Source organism: Anticarsia gemmatalis, chromosome 1 (assembly GCF_050436995.1).
Source record: "Anticarsia gemmatalis isolate Benzon Research Colony breed Stoneville strain chromosome 1, ilAntGemm2 primary, whole genome shotgun sequence".
Taxonomy (NCBI): Eukaryota; Metazoa; Arthropoda; class Insecta; order Lepidoptera; family Erebidae; genus Anticarsia; species Anticarsia gemmatalis.
Genome location: NC_134745.1, coordinates 14,208,384 through 14,232,987, shown reverse-complemented (window position 1 = coordinate 14,232,987; position 24,604 = coordinate 14,208,384).

The window sequence follows — 24,604 nt, the reverse complement described above, 5'->3', positions numbered from 1 at the left end:
ATAAAAACAAAAGTGTGCTTGTGTGCTACACTTTCACGTCTACAATGCTAAAACAATCTTAATCAAATTTGGCATAACAACAGACGCTAGTCTAGAATATCCGTCAGTCCTTAAATATAAGCTAAAGCTAAACTCTAATTTCAAAATTTAACCGTCAAGAGTAAAAGCGAGTGTCACGGTGGTCAATAAGTACCAAAATCAGTTTAGGTCTTTAAAGGGTTACATTTTTAGTGCCGTCTTTTGTAAAATTGATTACTCAGGATTAGCAAGTCTATGCGGATCAAGTTACGAACAACTGCTATTAAGTTTAAAAATTTAAACACTATACCAGCTACTAAAAAAATTCAAAGTCACGTTCTCAATAAAATAACTTAAAAACAGATACTCGTAAAAAACTTACAACAGCGGTACTTAACATAAAACATTCTTCAAAATTTTTAACTTAGAAAAAAACTTTCGTAGACTTTTCTAAGCACAATAACATTATTCAACAATACCCTTCGAAATTGTATTAAGTTTTAGAAATAAACCATACTTAATCCGCTGAGACTGAGTTTTTCTTAAACTTAGACTTAGGTCTGTTAGGCGACTTATACTGAGAACTAAATTCAGTAATGTGAAATGTTATTAAATATAGTGACAATATTATGCCGGTATAAAGTTATACCATTATACCGGCTAATAAGAAACACATAAAGAACTATGTATTCCTTTAAAAAACACAATTTCATGAAAGATTTTTGGCTCATTATATTCAAATAATAAATCAAATAATTTAAAAAATGCAGTAGTATCATTTACCACCATATGGAAAGTAAGGCCAATGAGAAGAGCTGGCAAGAAACTCCTGGGCTTTCTGTTTTAACCGCGATGGTAATTTGATAGACAGACCTACTTTTACAATTTAAAATATGAATACTAGTATTTTTTTGTCGTATACGAGAATATTTTTTATGATGACTTATGGGCAGCTGTCGAAATTCAATCCAAAAATAAAATGACCAAAAAAGAAGCCGATACAATCACTTAAAAAATGACTTCTCTCGAACATGTCCTTGCGATAACGCCAAACTTTTATAATGCTTTTACTTTTTGGAGGCAAATGAGAGGAAAATTAACTTGGCCGAGTTTTGTCTGAATGATTTATGATTCGGACGCTGCGCTCCGACGGACGCAGGACGATGCTATGATATTACCATTATAGCAACGTTTCGCCGACTGCGATGCTAAAGCGGCTCATATTTTTCGAATTATTTATTCTTGCACAGAGATTAAGATTAATCGTAGTTACACATTTTGGGTAAGAAATTGTTTTTAAATAAATTGGTTTTATTTTCTTCTTTTTAATGATACCATATCTTTTTGAATAATGTAAATAAGTAAAAAAACAATATATTTTAATTTTAAGAATTCTTTATCTAATGGGCTAAGTTCAGAATAACATAATTCTGGTTTGCCGCACTTTTCAGATTGTTTATATAATTTAGAATCCAAACCTGATAATCTCATAAATGTGTTACCATTTTTGTTTTTTTTTTTATATCAACTCATACACAACAACAACCCTAATAATAATATATGAATATGTATTATAGTGACAAAATATTTCACTCTAAAAGTACGCCTACAAACTTTTGTTTATTAAAAACTAAAAGTTATAAACTCTGATCTCGTCAAACAGAGCTATTTACATGTATTCATACAATATAAAACAAACACACACACACAATGTATCCCACACACACACATACACACACACACCCACAAACACACACGCACACACATATTTGCTAACACTCACACACTCGCTTTTCTCTCGCACTTGCACATAAAAATAATAGCAATTTCCTTTCGTCGCGAAGTTCATTAGCGTTGGTACTAATATTTACTAAAAACTGAAGCACTAAGTACCTAGTTGGGTACTCGATGTGTGCAAGTGTGTGTATGTGCTAGTGTGTGTGTGCACCTTTGATCTGAGCGTTCGGGAGGTATTTAAACAGCTACGAAACTTTGCAAAGTAATCTCTGAGCGTTCATATTGCGCGTGGGTACGGACCGTTTACAAATAAATGTTTGATAGTAAAGTTTGATTAGGTGGTTTATGAAAATGGGATTAATTTAAATGTGTGATCAAATATTTTGTCCTACATTTCAGCAATATCTTCATGATATTATTATAATAAATAGTAACTATTTAAGGAATATTAGACACCTAACTATATTGCAGAAAATAACAAGTGACATCTATTAAGCGATCTACTTAACTTTTACAGAAAAATCAACACTTACAAAAAACATGTCTGTATTTTAAGCCAGCAATAGAAAATTTTGGGGAAAATAAAACCAAAATACCATGTATATTTTAGTCTACAACATAAAAGTTTAAAATGATTCTCAAAGTACAAGTCAATATTTTCCCTTATTTTGTCGACCATACTTTAAAACGGTTTACAAAGCTTAGTTTACTGTTTCGGATTATACACACGTAACATTTCTGAGCTGTATTTTTATAGGATACAAATTTGAAGCACCTTGTTTATGATATGATATGTTTATGCTCGTGTATAACAGCTTTTAGGAAGCGTTTCTCTACCAGAAATCATTAACAAATACATACTATGACATAGAACGCTCGTTATACCCGTAAGTATAGGCAAATATGCATAGATATATATACTTTTCGCAATTTACAGTGTTATATAGTGCTATATACACTTAGGTAAGCCTATAGAATGCATATTGGGTAACCTGTCTAACAAAAGGTGACAGCAAATGTTTGAATAAACCTGCAGAGGTCTATGTATCAAACTGACTTCATATTTATACAGAGGTTTGTAAAACCAGCCGTAACTTTTTTATCACCAACCATTGGTATATTATAAACATAGTGGGTAAAGATATATATTTTGTTATGAGATTTCCAACAGCTTTCAAAACACCACTTTTAAGGTCGCCTTAAAAGCTTAAAACAATATAAAAACTTTACCCACACTCAGACCAAAAACCGTTAAAACTAAACAGTAATAACAATGACAATAACCGTAAATACCGGTATTACCGTAAAAGCTTCGGACATGAACCGTATTTAGGGAGTTCTAGCCAATACTCTTATAAAAGTGGGAAGATGTCGTGAACTAAAATCTACAATATTAGAGCAATAACGTGATCACCGTTAACGTTTCGATGAAATATACGGTTTTTAAAGTTGGTAAATATGTTGATGAACATGTTGTCCAACTATCAATACTTCAATACTAATACTATTAAATGCAAAAGCATGTCTGTCTTAACAACAACTAACCCCAGGTTTTGAGTACATTTAGCGGTAGTTTATCTATTCAATAGCATATTTTTATATCAATTTAAACCCTAAGTCACCGCGTTGAAAACGAAGAATCAAGTAAAAGCATAAGTCCTTTTGGTTTTCAAATTCAACCATAATTAGGTAAAAAATTGTACGTATATTAAAATATCTGAGAAACATCACGTAGCTGTAGCCTTAACTTATCTAGAACCAAATATATCAGGTACTAAAAACATAATATTTTGTCTTAATATCCGCTTTCTTATATCATTAAGCAGCTTAAAACAGACTCTCAGAAAGACCTTACTTAATATTTCATTATCTACCACCCAAACCCCCCTTCAAAGGATAACCTTTATAATTCTAACATCATTGAATACAACATGCAATGCTACTCAACGCTAACCCGGAAAAGTAAGCCATTTACGAAAGACCTTCCTTAAAGATCAGTCTCTGTGTATCATCTTTCTTACTATTTTGTGTACAGTCGCTAAACGCATTTGGTGGGCAGAGATAAGACGGCTAATGGAAAACGGCCATGTCTACGGCTTCCTACTTAACGTAATTATCTTGCAGTTTTGTAAGACGTGACTTGACTTTTTGATGTTTACTGTACTTATTTTTTTTTGGTATCTTAGTGTGATGGAAACTGAATGATAAATATTTAGAGTATGAAGTGAAATGGATACTTTATGAATGTTTTAAAAGTGTGTAAGTTTGATGAGTATTTAAGGATCAAATTGTAAAGAACCTAAAAGGTACTTGAAGATTTTTAAGGTGATATTACATTACGTTTGATCTTTTGTTCGTTTAAATTGTTTTCAGGAGAACATTGCAATGCAAACATAATGAAAATAAATTCCTTTGAAAACTGAAATTGAATATTTTATATGAGTTTTTTATTACCACTTACTGTAAGTATAAGTTTAAGAGATAAAATTATAAAAAAAATAGCACTCGTTTAAACTACAACTCAAAAGCCCCTGTCATAGAAGGCTCAAATATCTTAACAAATGCATTAAGTACAATGACAATCTAAAAATTAATCAAACGTCTATCTGCATACTTCATAAATTATACGCCACGCAGCTGTGATAAGCACTAAAATAGAGATTTTATTTAATCCCATGAGGCAACTAAAAAAAGATAATATAAATTAATCTGTATTCATAACGATACTAAAACTAACGAAAATCGGCCAGCAAGCTCGCCAACTTCACCACCCATACAACCCACACACCCAGAGGCGATCGTTAAATTTTATTTCAGTTTGAAACTAGTTAGTGCCGAGATGTGTTAAAGCCTCATTGTGCACTAAACACTTACACTAATACTGACAGTTATTTTACATTTTGCCAGCTGCTAACGACGATGCAAGATTCTTGTTTCGCTTTTGTTTTTGTTGGGTAAAACTTTTGAACTAATATGTATACGTTTTTTTGATATGTGAATAGTAGTAATTTGAGTCGGTAGTTGTTTGTTTTTGTGTGTGAATTCTTTGATGTGGTTTAAGTTGCAATAAATTGTTGGTAGAAAACGTATTTAACGTATTACGTATTTGTATTCAAGATACATTATACTTAACAAATTAGTGTAAAATTATCATACAATAGTATGATTTAAAATCATGATTTTTTTTTAAATAATGTTTAAGCAAAATATTGAATTTACAGTACAATATCGGGTATATCGCCCAGGTTTTTTTAATGGTGGTTTGATTGTCGCCTGTAATTATTTGCCTCTGGCTTTTGTGAATTAAAATTTTGTTGCAAAAGTGATTTAAAATATCAAGTTTAGAAACTTTCCAGCATGCAAAATAGAAAAGCGTACGCATTATGACAGCAAAATTAAAATGTAATTAAACAGATCCAGGTTCCTTGATAAATAGGAGCTTTTAAATTCAGAAAAATCGTACCGACAAAATTACTTTAACTTATTTTTGTAATTACACCTGCAGCACACTCTCATGTTAATATATCCAACAAAAACTACCGTGCAACAATTTTCATTAAAACTTTTAACACTAAACGTTTAAATACAAATATTTTTGCAATAAACTACATCACACAATCATAAAGGTGGCGAAAAATACGTGGAAAATTGTCAACGTTTGTGCGGCATGTTTTCGTGGATCCCGTTTCATAGAAGTTCCGAGAATGAAAAAAATATAGGCTGCGTTCCTCTTGCCCCTGTTACTACTTCTACGAAAGCTTAATTATGTATTTTTCTTTATAAACTGCTAGTTTGTCTTTTCTTCTTATAAATCGGTTATTGACATGTTTCTTTACTTTCGAAGAATTGGCGGTCAAGTAGTGTATGCGGCTGTTGACCCTAAAATACAGGCAGTAGTTACAGACATAAAACCAGGTTTAAAGACCAGTCTTTTATTTAGATGGAATATTTGACACCAGTTGGAAGTTATGTTTCGTAACATTGTCTTCTCTATTACAGAGGATCAATTATATAAAGCACGAAACATTGTTTAATTTTTGCTGCTTCCGTAGCGCAGTAGTTAAGGTCGCCACACCGCTACCGCAGCGTCATTAGGTCATGGGTTCAATTTCCACACGGAACAATTGTTTGGGTAATCCACAAATGTTGTTTTAGATCTGGTTGTACCTTGTATGTTTGTAAAAGTCTCAGCGACACAAGAGCAATTCTAAGTGCGGGAGTTGTCTTTTAAAAATACCTAAAGCAAAAAAAATACTCTTCTATTTACGTCTTCCAGTACAACAGGTGATAATTATAATAAAGCGTAAGCGAGCTCCATATTGAAAATATGGACTTACTGGATCAGCGGGACAGGCTACAACAAGAAGTTAGCTCATTTGGCAGCTGTAATGAGACCTATGAGTGGTCTCTGAGCCGCATAAATGAGCTAGAGACAAGCCTGCATGAAGCCCACACTAAGATCATCTCATTGGAACGGTCAATACAATCATTTGACAGTAGTGCAACTCATCATTTGTATTCTGAGCTTATAGGCTGTAAATCTTTATTAACTAGAGTTAGAAGCAATAAAAAGTTTAGGAAATTCACTAGAATTAGTAAGATAATTAGAAAATTAGAATTAAAACTCAAGAAATTTAACAAACTTAGATTATTGGTTAAATCAAATAAAGATTTGATTGAGGAACGTAGGGAACTAGTTTTAGAAGTCAATAGTTGTAGTGAAGAACTCATCTCCAGTAGGCTATTGTATGACAGACACACTCTTGACCTTAAGTCACAAATCTCACACCTACAATCTAAATTAACAAAAATTACCTTAGATTATGAACGTGAAACTCACGATTACATACTAAAATACGATGAGATTGCTAAAGTTGGCAGGGAAAATTTAGAGCGTGTTAGGGCCTTAGCTGATAGCACTCCATGCACTAGGTGTTCTCAGTCTCAGGGACCTCCTTGTGACTTAGAACAGTTAGAACCCTTTCAAACTAGTTTAGGTACTGAGACTTCACTGACCGACTCATCTGACAGTATTCCCTCTTCCTTCATAGATCTTAACACAAAGAACAGAGTAGCTATGTTCTCAGATAAGTTAGGCATTAACTTAGGACCTATAATAAACAACAACTTACATTGTAGTTTTAAAAATAACTGTTACCATAACCTCAAATTAAATCAAATAGTAGATAGAATTAGGAACACTCGCTTAGATATAAATACAACAGTAGTTTTACTGATAGGTGATAGTTTAGGTTTAGATAAAACTGATATTATTGATAGTATTAGCAGTTTATTGCAATTAGATTTAGGTAAATTAATTATCTGCGCATTCCCATACTCACAATCTCTTACAGAAAGGGAAAATAAGCGTATACATAGGTTGAATAATCAACTACATTTAATGACGTCTTATCATAGTGATAAGTTATTGTTTTTTGACACTAATAAGTTTATTAGTAGTTTTATTTATACTCAAGAAACTATGTTTCTTAATAGTTCGGACAAAAGACAAATTGCTACATTGTTAGCTTATAATATTAACACAGTTATAGGTGCTATAACGCAGTTTAGGTTAAGGGACGACCCAGTATTGTGTAGTTATTCTAACAATACTGTGATTAAATGTATAGGTAGTGTAGTTAGCGACAAGGTTACGAATAATGTATCCGATTCTTTAAACTGACAGGTAGGACAATGGATAAACAGCTAGGCTCATTAAATTTAGTACATCAAAACATACAAGGTTTATCCAGCAAGGAATTAGAAGTAGAATTGTTCTTACAAAAACATAATGTAGGTATTTTCTGTGTGACTGAGCATTGGCTACACACGGAACAAATCGCAATAAACAATGAGTTTTATACAATTATTAGTGCGTATATTAGGAACAAAGCTAGACATAGTGGTTCACTGATTATGGTAGCTAACACTATTAAATGTAAAGAACGTAGGGACATAGTTAATTTGTCAATAGAACGCACTGCTGAGGTTTCCTGTGTCGAGCTAGAGCGACACATAGTAGTTTGTATATATAGACCACCAAATAGTGAGTTTACTTTATTTGAGTCGATAATGGAGGATATATTAAAACGTTTAAGTATAAGCAACAAGTATGTAGTAGTGTGTGGTGATTTTAATGTAAATTTACTTGAGCAATCATCGACTAGTACGAGACTTAAGTCATTATTTAAATCATTTAATTTAGTTTATTTATTTAATGAGCCCACTAGAATCACTGCACATTCTGCTACATGCTTGGACAATATATTCTGCAATTGCGAATGCTTAGGTAGGGAAATCTTAAGTGAACTATCATCGGACCATTGTGGACAGAAGGCTATATTTCCTGTTAGGATAGATAATAGGTTAAAGAAAATTACTTGTAGGCCTATTACTAGGGATCGTTTAGTATTATTTAATAGTGAGATAGCTAGTGCTATGACGAAGTTAGACGACACCGTAGAACACCCGGATAACCTTTACACATCGTTATTCAACATTATTGAATCCAAGTTCAAAACTATCTTCAAAGAGAAAACCATACTAGATAACAATAGGAAACTCAAATTTTGCGATTGGGCGACAGCAGGTATTTATAAAAGTAGAGCTAGGTTGTATGAGCTTTATTCCATGAAACAGTTCAATTTTAATCCTAAATTTCTTGAATACGTTAGGAACTATTCAAAAATTTTTAAGAGAATTTGTGTTGCTGCTAAATCCTTACACTTAAGCAACAAAATTAAAAGCTCAGACAATACGATCAAAACCACATGGAATATCATTAACAACGAAACAGGTCGTGCTATCCAGCGCGAAAATAATTTTGAACTGAAAGTAAATGACACGATTATCACCAACAACTTAGAGGTTGCTCAGGCGTTCAATACTTTCTTCGCTGATATTCCCACAGCTACAACTAGCTCCTTGAATTCCTGTCCTGCCAAGGCAGAATGTTTACTTCGAAATAGTGTAGAAGAGTGTGGTAGTGTTTTTTTCTTCAAACATATCAACTCTAATGATGTAGTTAAGGCTTTTAGGTCGCTCAACTCCAAGAAAACACCTGACCTCTGGGGCATCTCTGTTAAATTAGTAGAAAGTATCATCCTGGAAATAGCCCCCCATTTGGCTTTAATATTTAATAGGTGCGTAGATGCTGGTGTGTTTCCGGACTTAATGAAACACAGTAAAGTAGTACCACTCTTTAAGAAGGGATCTAAGAGTGAGCCCAGCAATTTCAGGCCCATTTCCATCTTGCCTGCGGTTAGCAAAATCTTCGAAAAGGTCATCTTAGAGCAGCTCGAAAGTCACTTTAACTCGAATCAGCTATTTCATGGTAAACAGTATGGTTTCACAAAGGGTAGGTCAACAATCGATGCAGGTATTTCGCTCGTCAAGCATATCTATGATGCTTGGGAGACATCCCAGGACGCCATTGGGGTGTTCTGCGATCTCTCCAAAGCATTTGACTGTGTCCAACATAATACGCTCCTTAGGAAACTAAACCACTATGGAATTAGGGATACAGCGCTCGATTTACTTGCGTCATATTTGAGTAATAGGATTCAACGAGTAGATATCAATGGTGTAAGGTCTTCAGGTTCAGCTGTTTCTCTCGGCGTGCCTCAGGGTTCGATACTCGGTCCGTTTCTTTTTCTCGTATATATAAACGATCTCCCCTTTCAGGTGCAGGACTTATGTGATATTATATTATTTGCAGATGACACTTCACTCATTTTTAAAGTAGATCGTTCGAAGTCTTGTTTTATTGATATCAATAGTATTCTTGAACAGGTCCACAACTGGTTCACTTGTAATAATCTGTTATTAAATTCTAACAAAACTAAGTGCATTAGGTTCACTATGCCCAACGCGAGGAATTTAGGTACTAACATAGTCGTAAATGGGCAAACTATCGATTTGGTAGATTCGGCAACTTTTTTAGGTATCAGTCTGGATAGCAAGCTCCAATGGGGCACTCAAATAGCGCATCTCTCGGGGAGACTCAGCTCCGCCGCGTACGCAATCAGAAAAGTAAGACAGTTTGCTGGTGTGGATGCGGCAAGACTGGTTTACTTTAGTTATTTTCACAGCGTCATGTCTTACGGTATATTACTGTGGGGTAAGGCTGCTGATATAGATGTTATTTTTGTCCTTCAAAAAAGAGCTATTCGCGCAATATATAGTTTAGGAGCGCGAGACTCCTTGAGAGAGCTTTTTGGGCAGATAGGGATACTGACGGTGTCATCACAGTATGTGCTTGCAAACTTGTTGTATATAAAACAAAATTTAGGGACTTTCGCAACAAATAGCGATAGACACAATTATAACACTAGAAACAGACACAAATTGGTAGGTCCCCATCATCGTTTACACAAGGTGCACAATTCGTTTGTAGGTCTCGGTATTCGTTTCTTCAACAAGCTTCCCAAGCACATCATGGATTTACCCCTGCCAAAATTCAAAGTTGCTGTTAAGGAACATCTCGTTAGGAAAGCTTATTACAGAATTGATGAGTATCTAAACGACAATAGCTCTTGGGATTAGTCGCTCGCTTGATTAGGATTCTATGAAATTAGGGAACTTTGCTATAAATTGTATAAACTCAGTAGCAGTAGGTCTAAATATTGTAAAATATGGGCAATTAATGATGCAATTAGGTGATGTTACGTACAATTTGATGTTAATCATAAAACTGTATCTTCTTTTTTTTTTTTTCTTTTATATTGTTCACAACCAATGTGCTCACTTGCTGCCCATATTCTTATTATCACATGCTAGTAGGTGCTCCCAACATACGGTACGATCAGAGACTAATAAATAACCTAGCTATATTCATTTTCCTTATTTGACGTTTAGTCTATATCGCTGATTGTTGGCAGCTCCTCGCATGATCAATTATTGTATCAACCACATTGTAAAACTTTTGGCGATTGAAAAGAGTGGCCGTGAGTTTCTTGCTAGCTCTTCTCATAAGGCTCCACCCCCTTTCCGAGCTAGTGGTAGATTCAGTAATTGTAACGACTATCATAAGTGTCAATATTTGACCTAAATGAATAAATGATTTGATTTTGATTTTGATTTTAAAAATATGTATGTTTTATTTCATCGAATAATAAATAGTTTGGTAGTTTAATAGGCTCGAACAAAAAAAAAATTAATTAGCGCTACCCACATATTTATTACAACTGAATAGTGATTACTTTACTCATCATATATGTATAAACTGTCCAAGTAATTATCGATGATACATCGAGTCAAGACATCACGTTTCTCAGAATACTGGTTTCCTAGAATACCGATGGAACTCGATTCAGTACGGATCTAATACTATTAGTGGTTGACCGAGTATCGGGCTGTTTCAACTTAAACTTTGTGCTCAAGTATGGGAATTTAATATGTACATATCTATGTTAAGAAATGTTACCTTATATTTCGGAGTAAACACGAATAAATTAAGTTTTCTTAGAATATATTTCCCACTTTAGAATCGTTTATTCTAATTACCTACCTACACAAAATTTGTATTAAGGATAGTTATATATAATTATTAGTTAATAATTGAGGTGCCCATGGCCAGTTGCGCTCACCGGTCGGTAAACGATCTGTGGGTTAAGCAACCCTTGGCGCGGTCATTCCATAGATGGGTGACATAGTGGTATTTGAACTGGGCGTCTCCGTGCTTCGGAGGGCACATAAAAAGTCGGTCCCGGCTGTTGCCTATAAGATAACAGTCGCTAAGCCATATCAAAGGCCTCTCGGGCGGCTTGAACAACTTTGACACTAGGTTGACCACTAACCATACGACAAACAAACAAACATTAGTTAATAATAATTTTGTGCTCATTATGATAAATGAACACTTGCTGTCTCTAGATACAGTACTATCTGTAGATCAAACAAACTACTTTTCGATGAAAATTTAACTTACGACACTCGGTTTGGAAATTCCAATTTAGCAACCTTTTTGTTACTTAGCCCGGTAATTAACTGCAAATTTTGCAGTGCAATAAATTATTGGATTAACTAAAATTTAAATAAAACTTTTGATCAGTTAAACAGTGTTTTGTCTTCTTCACTTCACAATTATAAGTTACGAAAAAAAGAGCTTACACAACGTTTATAAGTAAGAAAATAAATGTACAACTGACAAAAAAGACAAAAACTACAATACGATAAAATAAAAAGGCAACACCCTATAACATCGTAACAGACACACCCTAACAATATAACACGAAAAATAAATATATTTTGTACAAAAAAACATGAAACACACGGACGCCATCACTACTCACCTAACCCAATAAAGTGGGACGAAACATAATCTGTTGTCCCATAAACCCGGGACGAAAGTATTACATCCCTATTTTAGTAATGGCGGATCTTCTACCGTTCGAACTTATGTGTTAGGGATGTGACACTATAAGAAAAAAAATTGTATATTTTTTGTCTAAAATTTGGCAAGCAAAAAATTTTTGCTTTAGTGTTTCTGTACTTCTGTACTTGGTATTATCGTGCACTAAGAGTTTGACATTTAAATTCATTTTTAGATACTATATTACTCATGGAGAATTTGTTTATATAGTCATTACTCGTTTTTCGATAACTGATGCTGATTGGAAATTGCCGCTTTTTGTTTTTATGAAGTCTACAGTATGTGAACTGTTAAATTCTAGGTTTGGTTCTCAGATGAAACTTTTTGATTCGGTCTGCACATATATGTACTTATTAGTAATAAATAAATCAAATAAAGCGAGAAATCTTTTCCCTATTCTTGCTAACAAAGAACAGATGCAATTTTGAAAACATACTCTTAAGTAAAAAAATACTTTCACAGTGTATGTGGAAAAGTATTAAGCGTTTGCGAAGAAACTTAAATGGGGACGAAGCATTCGAAATTTTTGTAAGAATTCTCAGCTTTCCTCGTTTCAAATCGTTTACTTTCCTTAACGACTGACCAAAAGATTCAACACACGGACATTTTCCTTAAAAACTTTTAGTGGGTAATTTTTTGTGATTTTGGGAAAAAATCTCCCGAAAAACTTTTATTAGGACTCCTTGGGGAAAATATTTAGGGAGCAATGAAGCATTTATTGCGGTCTTCAATGTATTTTTGCCATTAGTTTGAACTAAAAGTTAGCTACTCACTTTTATGGCGTAGTCATATAAGTTTCTATCAAATAGCATATAGATTTATGTATATCTCGTCTTATCTCTAGTGACCTCATTTAAACCTTTTTTGACATAAATTGAACATAAATTTATAAAATGGCATTTATACACGGCTACATCCAAGTTGATGATAAATATTATATTAAAGCTTATATCAATACAATTATCAAATGCCATCTAAATCGGTTCAGCCGTTTAACCAAGAAAACGTAACATACGATAACTTTCACTTTACAATATCTTCCCTATATAAACAATATGTGGAAATCATACCATTAAAGCATTCCTTACATCTAAGTCACTATATCTCCGTGATTTAAAAGTCCCGTGGTCCCATCCCTAGTAGTATAATGGCGGATCTCGGTCCACCCCGGGATTCAACCACGTCCGGGACATTCGTCGCGTCGGCTAACGAACCGATTTATTATAATTTCAATGTAATTTACTTTGCGAAACATTGATCGAGTGCCTTTAAAGAAACGCTCCGTCATCATATAAAGGAAATGGAAAACTGGCTTGATAAATATCGTAGTTTAGTAGCTGAACTAAATAGGAAACTAATGGTTTTAAATTAAATGTATTTTCTTTAACTTTTTGATTGTTGTCCTTGTCATTTATAAGTAACACACAGTTAACAGCGATCACAAAGAATGACATTGCTAATCAACTTCATTTTTTGTGATCGCTGTTAACTAAAAAGTTTGAAATTCAGAAACTGGCATTATTCATAAGTTTTATTAGTGACTTTATAAACATTTATAGCAGTACTATTAAACCTCCAAACCAAACTGATGATCCACAATCTTTTCAGAACCATCGCACAACATTATTCTACTTTTCTGACGCTATGTACCTTTCAAAATATGCCTGTCAACACAAAAAGCAAAGTCTTATTCCTTACTAGAATTGCTTGTCATATTTTAGTGTCCTTAATTCTAGGGTCAGTTTTTCAATAAGTTTATGGGGTCGGTATATTTAGGGGCCTTATATTAAGTTCATGTACGTAGGTCTGGCGTGCGTCCGACAAACGATATATATTTCACACTAAATAAAACCCGAACGTCTTTGCAAGTAGATTCAGACGTTAGTGGTTGGGCCACGAGGCGAGCGAATTGAACATTTTAAAACCTATTTTAGAATTATAGGGTGTCAGCTATTAATATACTTATATAATCGAATCCTGGGTATAAATAATGGGCATCCTGGGCATAAAGTTGTTCCAAACATTTCTTACCGAAATTCATTGATGACTGACTGAAGAATTTGCAGTAGCACGATTTTCTACAATGAATACAATTTACTAGCGAGCGTCAAATATTTAAAGATCGTCACAAAAAAATTATTGTTCTTCCTAAATTATTAGCATTAGGGGCGTTGATCATTTATTTTACAAGATGATAGCTATTCTACAAGTTGGTTGCCGATTTACGGCTAACCAAGTTAATATTACCATTCTCCGTACTCTCAGTGTCACGTAATACAAAGTTAATCCCATATTGCGTAATATAAAATCGATGACAAAGTTCCATGAACCATTTCTATGTAGGGCAAAGTATGTCCCTGTAAGGAAATTCTCGGAAACGGCTCAAGGCCTGGTAATTTTCTCAATAAAATGTCATCGCGTTTGTTTTACTTCAATGTCAAAAACTTATTTTATGAAAGGTATTTTTGTTTACGTTTAAAATAAGTATTGAAATCTTTGTAAATTTTTCAAAATCTTTGAGGTGATGTTTGTCTCACTTTGGAATGTCAGGGTGAGCCTGCAACCAGGTCAGATTAACTTGCACCGAAACGTCAGATAATTTAGAGTAAAGCACGTGTTCGAATGAATACCCGTAGACTATTATGTAATTAAGATGCAAGGAGACAGTTTAAAAATTGTGACTATGGAAAATATTACTATGTTTAATTAACGAATTTAATCTGCCTCCGAGGCGCCTCAACCCGTCGGTTCTGCACCTGACCTCTCACTGGTCTTGTCGGTTTAGCCAATGTGCTTAGGAAATAGTGTATCTATGAATTGTGCACGCACTTGGACACTATAAGCAAAGTCTTGCATAATATATGTCAATTAAACAGGCCGCCGTAGCCGAATATCGGCTAGAAGGACATTTGACTGCCTCTGTGGCGCCGTGGTCGCTACGCCACCTCGATTGCGCCGGAAGATCGTGGGTTCGATTCCCACACGGAACAAATATTTGTGCAATCTACATATAGTTGTTTCAGGTCTGGTTGTATTTTATGTCCCTTGTTTGTATGTCTCCGCGTCACAAGAGCAATACCAGAGCGGGAGATGTCTTTAAAAAATATATGTTTCGAATATCCTAGCGTTTTAGTCCGCGTTTTTAGTAGCCCCAAAGACAGTACGTAAGCACCCCGCGTGTGCGGAAGTGGCAATTCGACCACTCTCGAGGGTGGTCAGTCCTATACGCTAAACGATTCAGATTTACACGTCTGCCCACCCCGGCCTCTTGTGGTCCCACTTCGGTTTACATCGGCCAACCTCGGCAAACTTCGGCACAGTTTGGCGTTATTGCAAATAGGAAGGCACTCAGGTATGGGATGATTGGGATTCTCTTGATACTGAATTTTACGAGGTTGAAAATGTACGAGGATTTAGTTTTATTCCAATTTTGTAACAGAAAAGGTTTCTAACAGCTCTTACTAAACTAGTATAAACGTGGCCTGTTACAGTGTTACCTTAACTTTTGTTTCATAATAACATTTCAGAGCAAAATATTCTTTCTTCTGTCGCAAATTGAACAAGAATAAATAATAATTTAGGTATCAAGCATGCATCGCAAAAGTTAATAAATTACTAGATTCATAAAATTTTAACAATACGTAATAAAATGTATTTAATTTGGCCCAGACTTATTCTGATTATTTAGGATACTAATAATTTATTCGAGGGGAAAAATCTCTTCAGATATCCGAATTTCCTAGGGCAAAATTTCGGCTTATAACCCTGGGCTCCACCCAGGGCGCAGGGTATGCGTAACGCATTTCCCCACGAAAAAAAAAAGGTCGAAAGAGAGAGCAGAGCCCTCAGTCCTAAAAAAATTCAGTGTTGCATTACTGACTTACCTCTTTTTAGTGCAAATAAACTTTATCTCATATTTGTTGTCAAATCAACTCTGTACCCAACACACTTTCGGCTTTAAAATAAATTAATAATTACTTTACCGTGTTATCATTTGAAAAGTCAAACAAGCCATTGAGGGTTCCTCCCACATTAACCTTTAGATCATAAGTACTTTGCACGTGGGATGTGTACTATCAAATTATCACATCACTGTGTATTCGTTAATGTAGCCTGAAATAGATTTGAATGAAAATTTAGTTAGGCTCTCAACAGGTTTTAGGAAAGAGAAGTAATTGAGTTAGCATTCCCCAGTGGCTCGTTTTATAAAACGAAAATTAAGTATTGATGTGAGTTGTGAGATATATATTTTTTAAATCTTTTTTTATATTATATATAAAATAGTAGCTTTAGCATACTTTGACTAATGTCGTAAATAATACAAATAGTATTATGTAGTAAGATAAATTTGAAAGTTTTTTAATGCACTTAGAAATATTATCCGAAAATTGACAACAAATTGCCAGACTTAAGCTTAAACTAGGAATGATGATTATATCATTCCTAGTTTTAGCTTAAGTTTGACCTACAGTAGGTCATAAGTCTTGAGCTTGTCATGACACCGGGCTATGAGAGTGATGGAATTGAAAATTCAGTCTGCTTCTTTATCTCTTGAGTACTAAAAAAATATGCGAGTTCTGAAATACATAGCCTTATTCTACACTCATTCTGAAATCTGCTTATTCGATTTTGATGTGCACAAATACACAATCATTCTTATCACGCCCAAACATTTAAAACTTTAGAATACAGAAGCCTTAGAAAACTTTTTGTATTTAAACTTCGTTTATTTCCTTTAATATACGAGATTCATATCATTGAGATAAGGATTCGAACCAAAACTTGGCCGCATTAAGTCTGGATTATTGCTCTTTGATTTACCGAGGTTAAACTTCGACGGTAGGATATTAACTATCCAAGTAAGTTTGCTTCTAGATTAATCTATGGTAGTTTTATTATCTATGAATCTTGGGAACCATTTCGGTTTGAGAACTAACTTTTTGGTTCACTTGCATTAGGTGGATTTTAAGTAACATAATTTATCTATCCTGCTACCTATAGCTCGATTCTCTACAACTATCGACAACCGGCTAGCTATCGAGATATGAATGAAAATCTGATCAGCGCCTCTATCGGACGTCGTAGGAACTATTTTGGCAGGACATTTTAAATGTCAAACTTTCCATACTTGACAGAATTGACTGTAGAGAATCGCGTTACTAATATTATTAATATAAAGAATTATTGCTCTTTGATTTACCGAGTTTTAACTTCGACGCTAGGATATTAACTATCCAAGTAAGTTTGCTTCTAGATTAATCTACTGTAGTTTTATTATCTATGAATCTTGGGAACCGTTTGGGTTTGAGACTAACTTTTTGGTTTACTTGCATTAGGTGGATTTAAAGGGGTATGATTCTTCTATCCTGCTACCTACAACTCGATTCTCTACCACTATTGACTACCGATAACCGACTAGCTATCGAGACATCTTGAATGAAAATCTGATCAGCGCCTCTAACGGGAGTCGTAGGAACTATTTTGGCAGGACATTTTAAATGTCAAACTTTCCATACTTGACAGAATCGACTGTAGAGAATCGCGTTACTAATATTATTAATATAAACGATTATTGCTCTTTGATTTACCGAAGTCAAACATCGACGATAGGATATTAACTATCCAAGTAAGTTTGCTCCTAGATTAATCTACTGTAGTTTTATTATCTATGAATCTTGGGAACAGTTTCGGTTTGAGACTAACTTTTTGGTTCACTTGCATTAGGTGGATTTAAAGTTGTATGATTCTACTATCCTACTAGTGTTATAAATGTGAAAGCGTAACCGGCAGTCCTGTATGACAAGATGTGTGGATATGAATGTGGCGTTATTTGGTCTCTGCCTATGTATATTTAAATGTAAAATTTTGTATGGATGGATGAATGTTTGTCATTCATTTAGGTGAAAAATACAGAATATATTTTATAAAAAATTCGTACATAGATACCTACATCAAAACCTTTTCCAATACACAGCTTTTATTCTGAGGATTCGTTTCACGCAGACAAAGTCGCGAGTAGAAGATATTACCTCATGTACAATAAAAACATAATATCATTGTCTGTACGACATATTTCGTATTGTTGTAACGTGTCAAAAATAAATTATAATCCTAATATTATGTTAGTTTTTTCAACTGTATGATCTAATCTATTATTAAAGAATGATCCACGCATCTATTATTAATCTCAATTTCCTTGACGTTTCAACCAAAAGCTTTAGCTAATTACTATCCAATTTGTTAGAGTTGCCTGCATCAGCTGCACCATTCAAGCTAATTACTGAGTTTCGTCCACATTTCACAGTCACAGTTAGTGCAGTCAACGCTAGTTCTACTTACATTAGATAATTAGATGGGCTTTTGCGACTGTTACCGGTTTTGGCCGGTCCAGAGCGGTTTTATGCGGATTAATAGAGGGTAGCGGAGTTTGGCACGGTGGCTTGGCAGCGCGCTAATATTGAAGGCTTACTGCCGCCGCTGTGGTTTGGCCTTTCAGACTGTCTTCAATTTTTTGCAAGGATTTTTGCAGTTTTTTGTTGAAGTGTGCGAATGATGGTGAGAGTTTTTAATATCGCTCTTAATGCTGGGTATTTTACATGGGCAATCGGGGTGATAGCAGTAGCTAGGATTAAATAAAAAAAGTAATTTTAAATATTAGACTCAAAGCTTTTTTTCATTTTCAAATTAATTAAAGATCGCATTAAGATTCGCATTTAATTATTCGTTTTAGTTTCGACTAAAGGTCGATTGTGCAGGCACATTGCAGTGCAAATAAATCTGACAAATGTTACTTTGATAATAATTTTGAACTTATATACCGATTTAGTGTTTTATGATAATACACTTTCCTGTAAATATTTTTTTTAATATCTCGCCTTTACCAATGTTGAGACCAAAAAATGCCACTTCCCACTCTACTATATAAATAAATAAGTAAACCTACTGTATACCTTAACTACCTGAAGAAATCCTACAGAAAACCAATACATTAACTAAATATCGGAAGTTCAACTCCAAAACAAACATACAAGAAAAACCTCTCACGGTTTTCAGAGTGTTTGCAAAACGCATTAATGTGTGCCGAATGACACTCGCGGGTACAATGAGATATTATCTGTAAAAACTTGGTAATGAGAGCCGTAACGTGCCCGCCTGTTCCCGCCTGTTCCCTCCTGTTCCCGACTGTTCCGATCACGCCTGAGGGAGACGCCAATTCACAAATTTTATGACACTTTTATATTGTTGCGAAGACATATAGATAAGAGTGTGTTGAGGCGGTGTATTGATGGTTTTTCCGTTTTTATGTGTTAATTTAGAGACATTTTCTGAATAAATATGTTAGTACCATTTGCATTCCATTTTTCATTTTTCATTGTAGATATTCTTTATATAACTCACTCACTAAGCTCCTTGTATCATGTGGGATTTAAACAGCGGAATTCGGAAAAATACATAATGAGAAGACAAAATTGCTTGGACGATTTCCTTCTACTATCGAAAACTTGGTACCTAGCTATAAATTTTAGGGTAAAAATTTTATCAATGCCTCTAGCGGGCACAGTAAGAACAATTTTTTCAGTACATTTAAAATTCTGTAAATAAACGCTAAGCCTCGATGGTGCTGTTAGATTGTCTTTAAAAAGTAATGAAACCTCAGGAAATAGTTAAGATCTATTTTACTATTTTAGTCCCCCGGCTTTGAAACACTTCTCCTATTTTCAGAGCAAACATCCTGTAGCAGCCGCAAATTGTAATTTCGGTGTATTAATCATACTAGCTCTAAGCTATTATTTATATTATATGAACATTTCTGTGTTCACGTTATTTTCCTGAAAAGCTTGTTTGTGGTCTTATGTGGCATAGTATATGTAAAATATACTAAAATATATAACTCGGTTCGTTTCAACTAGTCAATGGTAAACGTCGGAGTAGAATTACTTTGACTTTGATTCTAGATCAAATCTTCTTTACCAGAATAAATTTAGAAATTCATGTCTTCAAATGAAATATTTATTAAACATCATGATAAATTGAACAATATTCTTCATCTTTAATTTGTAACTTTTGCGTTACATGACTATAATGAATTGACGTTTCATCAATATAAAAAAAACCTTTTTTGCGAGCTAATGTAAATGTTATTTATTCTAAAATTGATACCTAAAAGAGTTGAAATGTATAACAAAATAAATTACTTTACGTGAAGCAAAAACCTTGTACTTGTGTTTAATTTGTAGAAGTGTAAAACGCCAATATTTTTCATTAATAATGCTTATAAAGCACAATTAATAAATAAATAAAACGTAACACACAATAATACATTTGACATACACAAACACAAGTATTTGTTACACGCTTACATACTCTATGACAAAATGTATAAACATATTTACATTTACATATTTTAATAAATTCAAATTTATTATGGTCCGCTTTCGACCACTTGGTGATCACAAGTAACAGTTAAATACATGAAAATATACTTACAAGAGTTCTTAACAAACAACTTACTTCAAAACAAGTCATTTTTCCCTCGAGTAACTCAAAGCGGATTTCGTGTAACGGAATTGCATCAGCCCATTGTCTGAAAAAAGAACAAAAGATCTAATAGGTTTTGTGTTCTTGTTCCGTTGAGCTGCGATTATCTATGAAAGGAGGCTTTCTTTTTGCATTGTATTAGAGCGTTGTGTGAATTATGTTCAAGAAAATAAGTTAGGAAGGAAATATTGGGGAAGGTGCTAGTTTATGCCGTCGATTTTGCGTGCGTGGTTTTTTTATTAAACACAAGCTGACCCGCGCAACTTCGCTTGTGTCACATAAGAGAGGATGTGTCAAATTTTTTCGTTACTACTCCGCTCCTAATGGTCGTAGCGTGATGATATAAAGCCTACAGCCTTCCTCGATAAATGGACTATCTAACACTGAAAGAATTTTTCAAATCGGACCAGTAGTTCCTGAGATTAGCGCGTTCAAACAAACAAACAAACAAACAATCAAACAAACAAACTCTTTAGCTTTATAATATTAGTATAGATTTGTAATACATATTTGTCTTCAAATATCTTCATATCTTGCTCTAAACTAGTTGCGCTTACCGGTCAGGAAACAATTAGTATGTAACTTCAGAGTGGCCATTCTATAGATGGGTGTCCGGAACATCATTGATTCTGGCTGTTATCAATTAAGATAGCAGTCATTCAATCACATCGGAGGCCTTAAGATTTCTTAAACATCTTTGATAAGTTGACAACTCAGCATAAGATGAAGGAGCTGGTATACAACCTTCAAGCAATATTTTATGGAAATCAGTTCAGTAGCTTAGTTGTTAAGGCGTACGTAAATATGTAGATTGACAGACAGACAAACACATGTACAATATTAGTACAAATACTGGAGATGAGTGATGGTCTAGCCGGATAATGTAATCGTTTATTTTTGGGGACGGTAGAAAAAGTACGTATTTATTCATAGTTCTTTTCTAACCGGACTAACGTAATAAAGTAGTAATGGAAGTACTAGTAGGGAGTTCAAAAAAACAGGGCGTGTCTTTATTTTCTAGTCCACATGTTAAATAATGTCAGAATAATAAAAAAAAATTACATTAGATTTTTTTATTTTTAAACTAATATAATATGACTATATTAGTGGTCACTCAGGCGCTGTCTCCACGGGCGAGAGAATCGCGACGAGTCCGCCCTTGTATCGTCGGACAATCTCCACGAACGAGCGATAATTCCGACGCGTTTTCCTTGTTTAAAAAGCTTCTCGAAACAAGAGGCAACATTGAAAACAAATGACGCTGCATTTGACAGCGCGCTCGTTGACACTCGTCGTATCGCGGCGATATTATCGCCGTGTGGAGACGGTTCCATAGAGAGTGTATAGAAATACGTGGCACGACGATAATATCGCCGCGATTCTCTCGCCCGTGGAGACAGCGCCTCAGTAACGTTAAATGTCAAAATATGTAACAAGCTCGAAAATAATGTAAATAAACAAATGAGAATTTTTGGAACACGAAAATACTTACGACGCAAAGAAGATTAATGTGTTTTTACAGAATGAAAGCCAACTAAACCACTCCTAGGTTCTTGTCCACTGTAAAGAATACCACCTGAAACTGTAATAACTTATCACAATTTGTTCGTTCCGTTCCTTGCACGAACCATTAGAAAATCGAATGTATGATTTATACAAAATGGGCAGATACCTAGGTAATTTATTTCCTGATACGCCCGTTACGCCGCCTCTAGTGCAAGCCTTCCAACATTTTATACCGTGATTTATAAATAATGTGATTTTGTGTTTTAGAATTTAGTTTTAAATATAAGCTAGTTTTGGGACTGACGTATTTGTAAAGTAGTACTTCTGCCGGCTATGTTGTCAGCATGAAAAGATTCCCCGGGTAAAAAAGTTAAGGCTACATATCTTTATATATATAATTCTTCAGTAAGTGTATATGTCACTGAACTTCTCTTAAACGACTGGACCGATTGTGATGAAATTTTTTGTGTGTGTTCAAGGGGATCTGAGAATGGTTTAGATTCACAAAAAAAATATATATAAAATATAAAATTCTCGCGTCACAGATTTCGTTGCCATATTCCTCCGAAACGGCTTGACCGATTCTCATGAAATTTTGTGAGCATATTGAGTAGGTCTGAGAATCGGCCAACATCTATTTTTCATACCCCTAAGTGACAATATATATTTTTTTATTTACATGGCAAAACAACGTTTGCCGGGTCAGCTAGTTATTATGTATTAATCTAGGCTATTCCTGATGACTTTCTTATACAGTAAATGTCCTCCTAGCCGATATACGGCTACGGCGGTCCGTTTCGTTGAAACTGGCCATCTGTGCAGGACTTTGTTTATAGTGTCCAAATGTGTGCACAATACACAGGTACACTCTCTATTCCATCACTCTCATAGTTTGGTGGGAGGATAACCGACACGACCAGTGAGAGGTCAGGCGCAGGACCGACGGCTTTACGTGCTCTCCGAGGCACGGAGGTCTTCGACCTCAACTTCCTAACTCCGGGCAATCTCTAAGAAATTCTTAAAAGAAAATCTCAGAAAATACTTATTGGCCCGACCCAGGATTCGAACCCGAGACCTCTCGCACCGCAGTCGCATATACTACCGACCGCGCCACAGAGGCAGTTCTTATACAGTACATGATACTTAGCCAGCATATTTCCTGTTATATAGGATCAAAATAACAAACTTTCAAAATCAAAATCAAATCATTTATTCATATAGGTCAAATGCTGACACTTATTATAGTCAATGTGGATCATCTTTTGTCATATATCTACCGCTGTGCTATTGCTCTTGTAAAATGGAGTATATTTTGATGCACTACAAAAGTATTAAAAGAAAATTAATTTCGCAAAGTATGAACTACATTTAATTTTGTTCTTACTACTAAAATTGTTCTCCAAAATATTATTCAGCAAGTCAATAAAAAGTTACATCAAAGTAAAACTCTACAATGTACACTGTACAACTAAGTTAATAAATACTGTCACGATAAAAGCATCTGTCGCTTATACTGTTATTACACTATAGTCCTATAACTTTGTAGAGAGCCTTGTATTTCAGGTTTGCGGTAGGGAAAACATAAACAAAATTCAGCATTTAGAGCACCAGTGACTTGCAGACTTAGGCAATTCCGGTGTCCTGTTTCATACAGCCTCATTTCGAGAAATTTTGTACGAAAACTGATCAGCGCCTCTAGCGGGCGTCGTAGAAACAATTTTGACAGGAGTAATTTTGGTAGTTTCTAAATGACAAAGTCTCAATACTCGATGGTTCCAATTGTAGAGAATTGTGCTATTGTAGTTGAGTTCACCCTTGGCGCGGTCACTCCATAGATGGGTGACCGCATAGTGGTATTTGAACTGGGCGTCTCCGTGCTTCGGAGGGCACGTTAAAAGTCGGTCCCGGTTGTTATCTACTATGATAACAGTCGTTAAGCCATGTCAAAGGCCTTCGGGCGGCTTGAACAACTTTGACACTAGGTTGACCACTAACCATACGATAAGAAGAAGAAGAAGTTGAGTTGTCGGTGTATAGCAGTCTTTACTGTTAGCTACTTTGTAGTTTGTTTACTAAACTTCGTATGAGCGTGATACGATTTAATAAAACTACACTTTGTTGATGACGAAGAAATACTTCGTAGATGATGTAGAAATTCTATAAGTTACATTTTAAAACTTACTTGTTTGAAAACTTGCAAATATTTATTGCATTTATGAATTCTAAATCACATAATGTTAATGGCACATGGGTGCAAGAAAAAAAATACGCTATGTACATTTTTGTTGTAATATGGATCTGTTTTTTTTTTACGCATTTGATGATTATTATCTTACAAACTCCGCATATTAGTAAACGTATAACCTCTTAGAATTCATTCGAAAAATGTACATTTCACCCTCTATTAAATAACCTTTAAAATCGTAAAGGAAG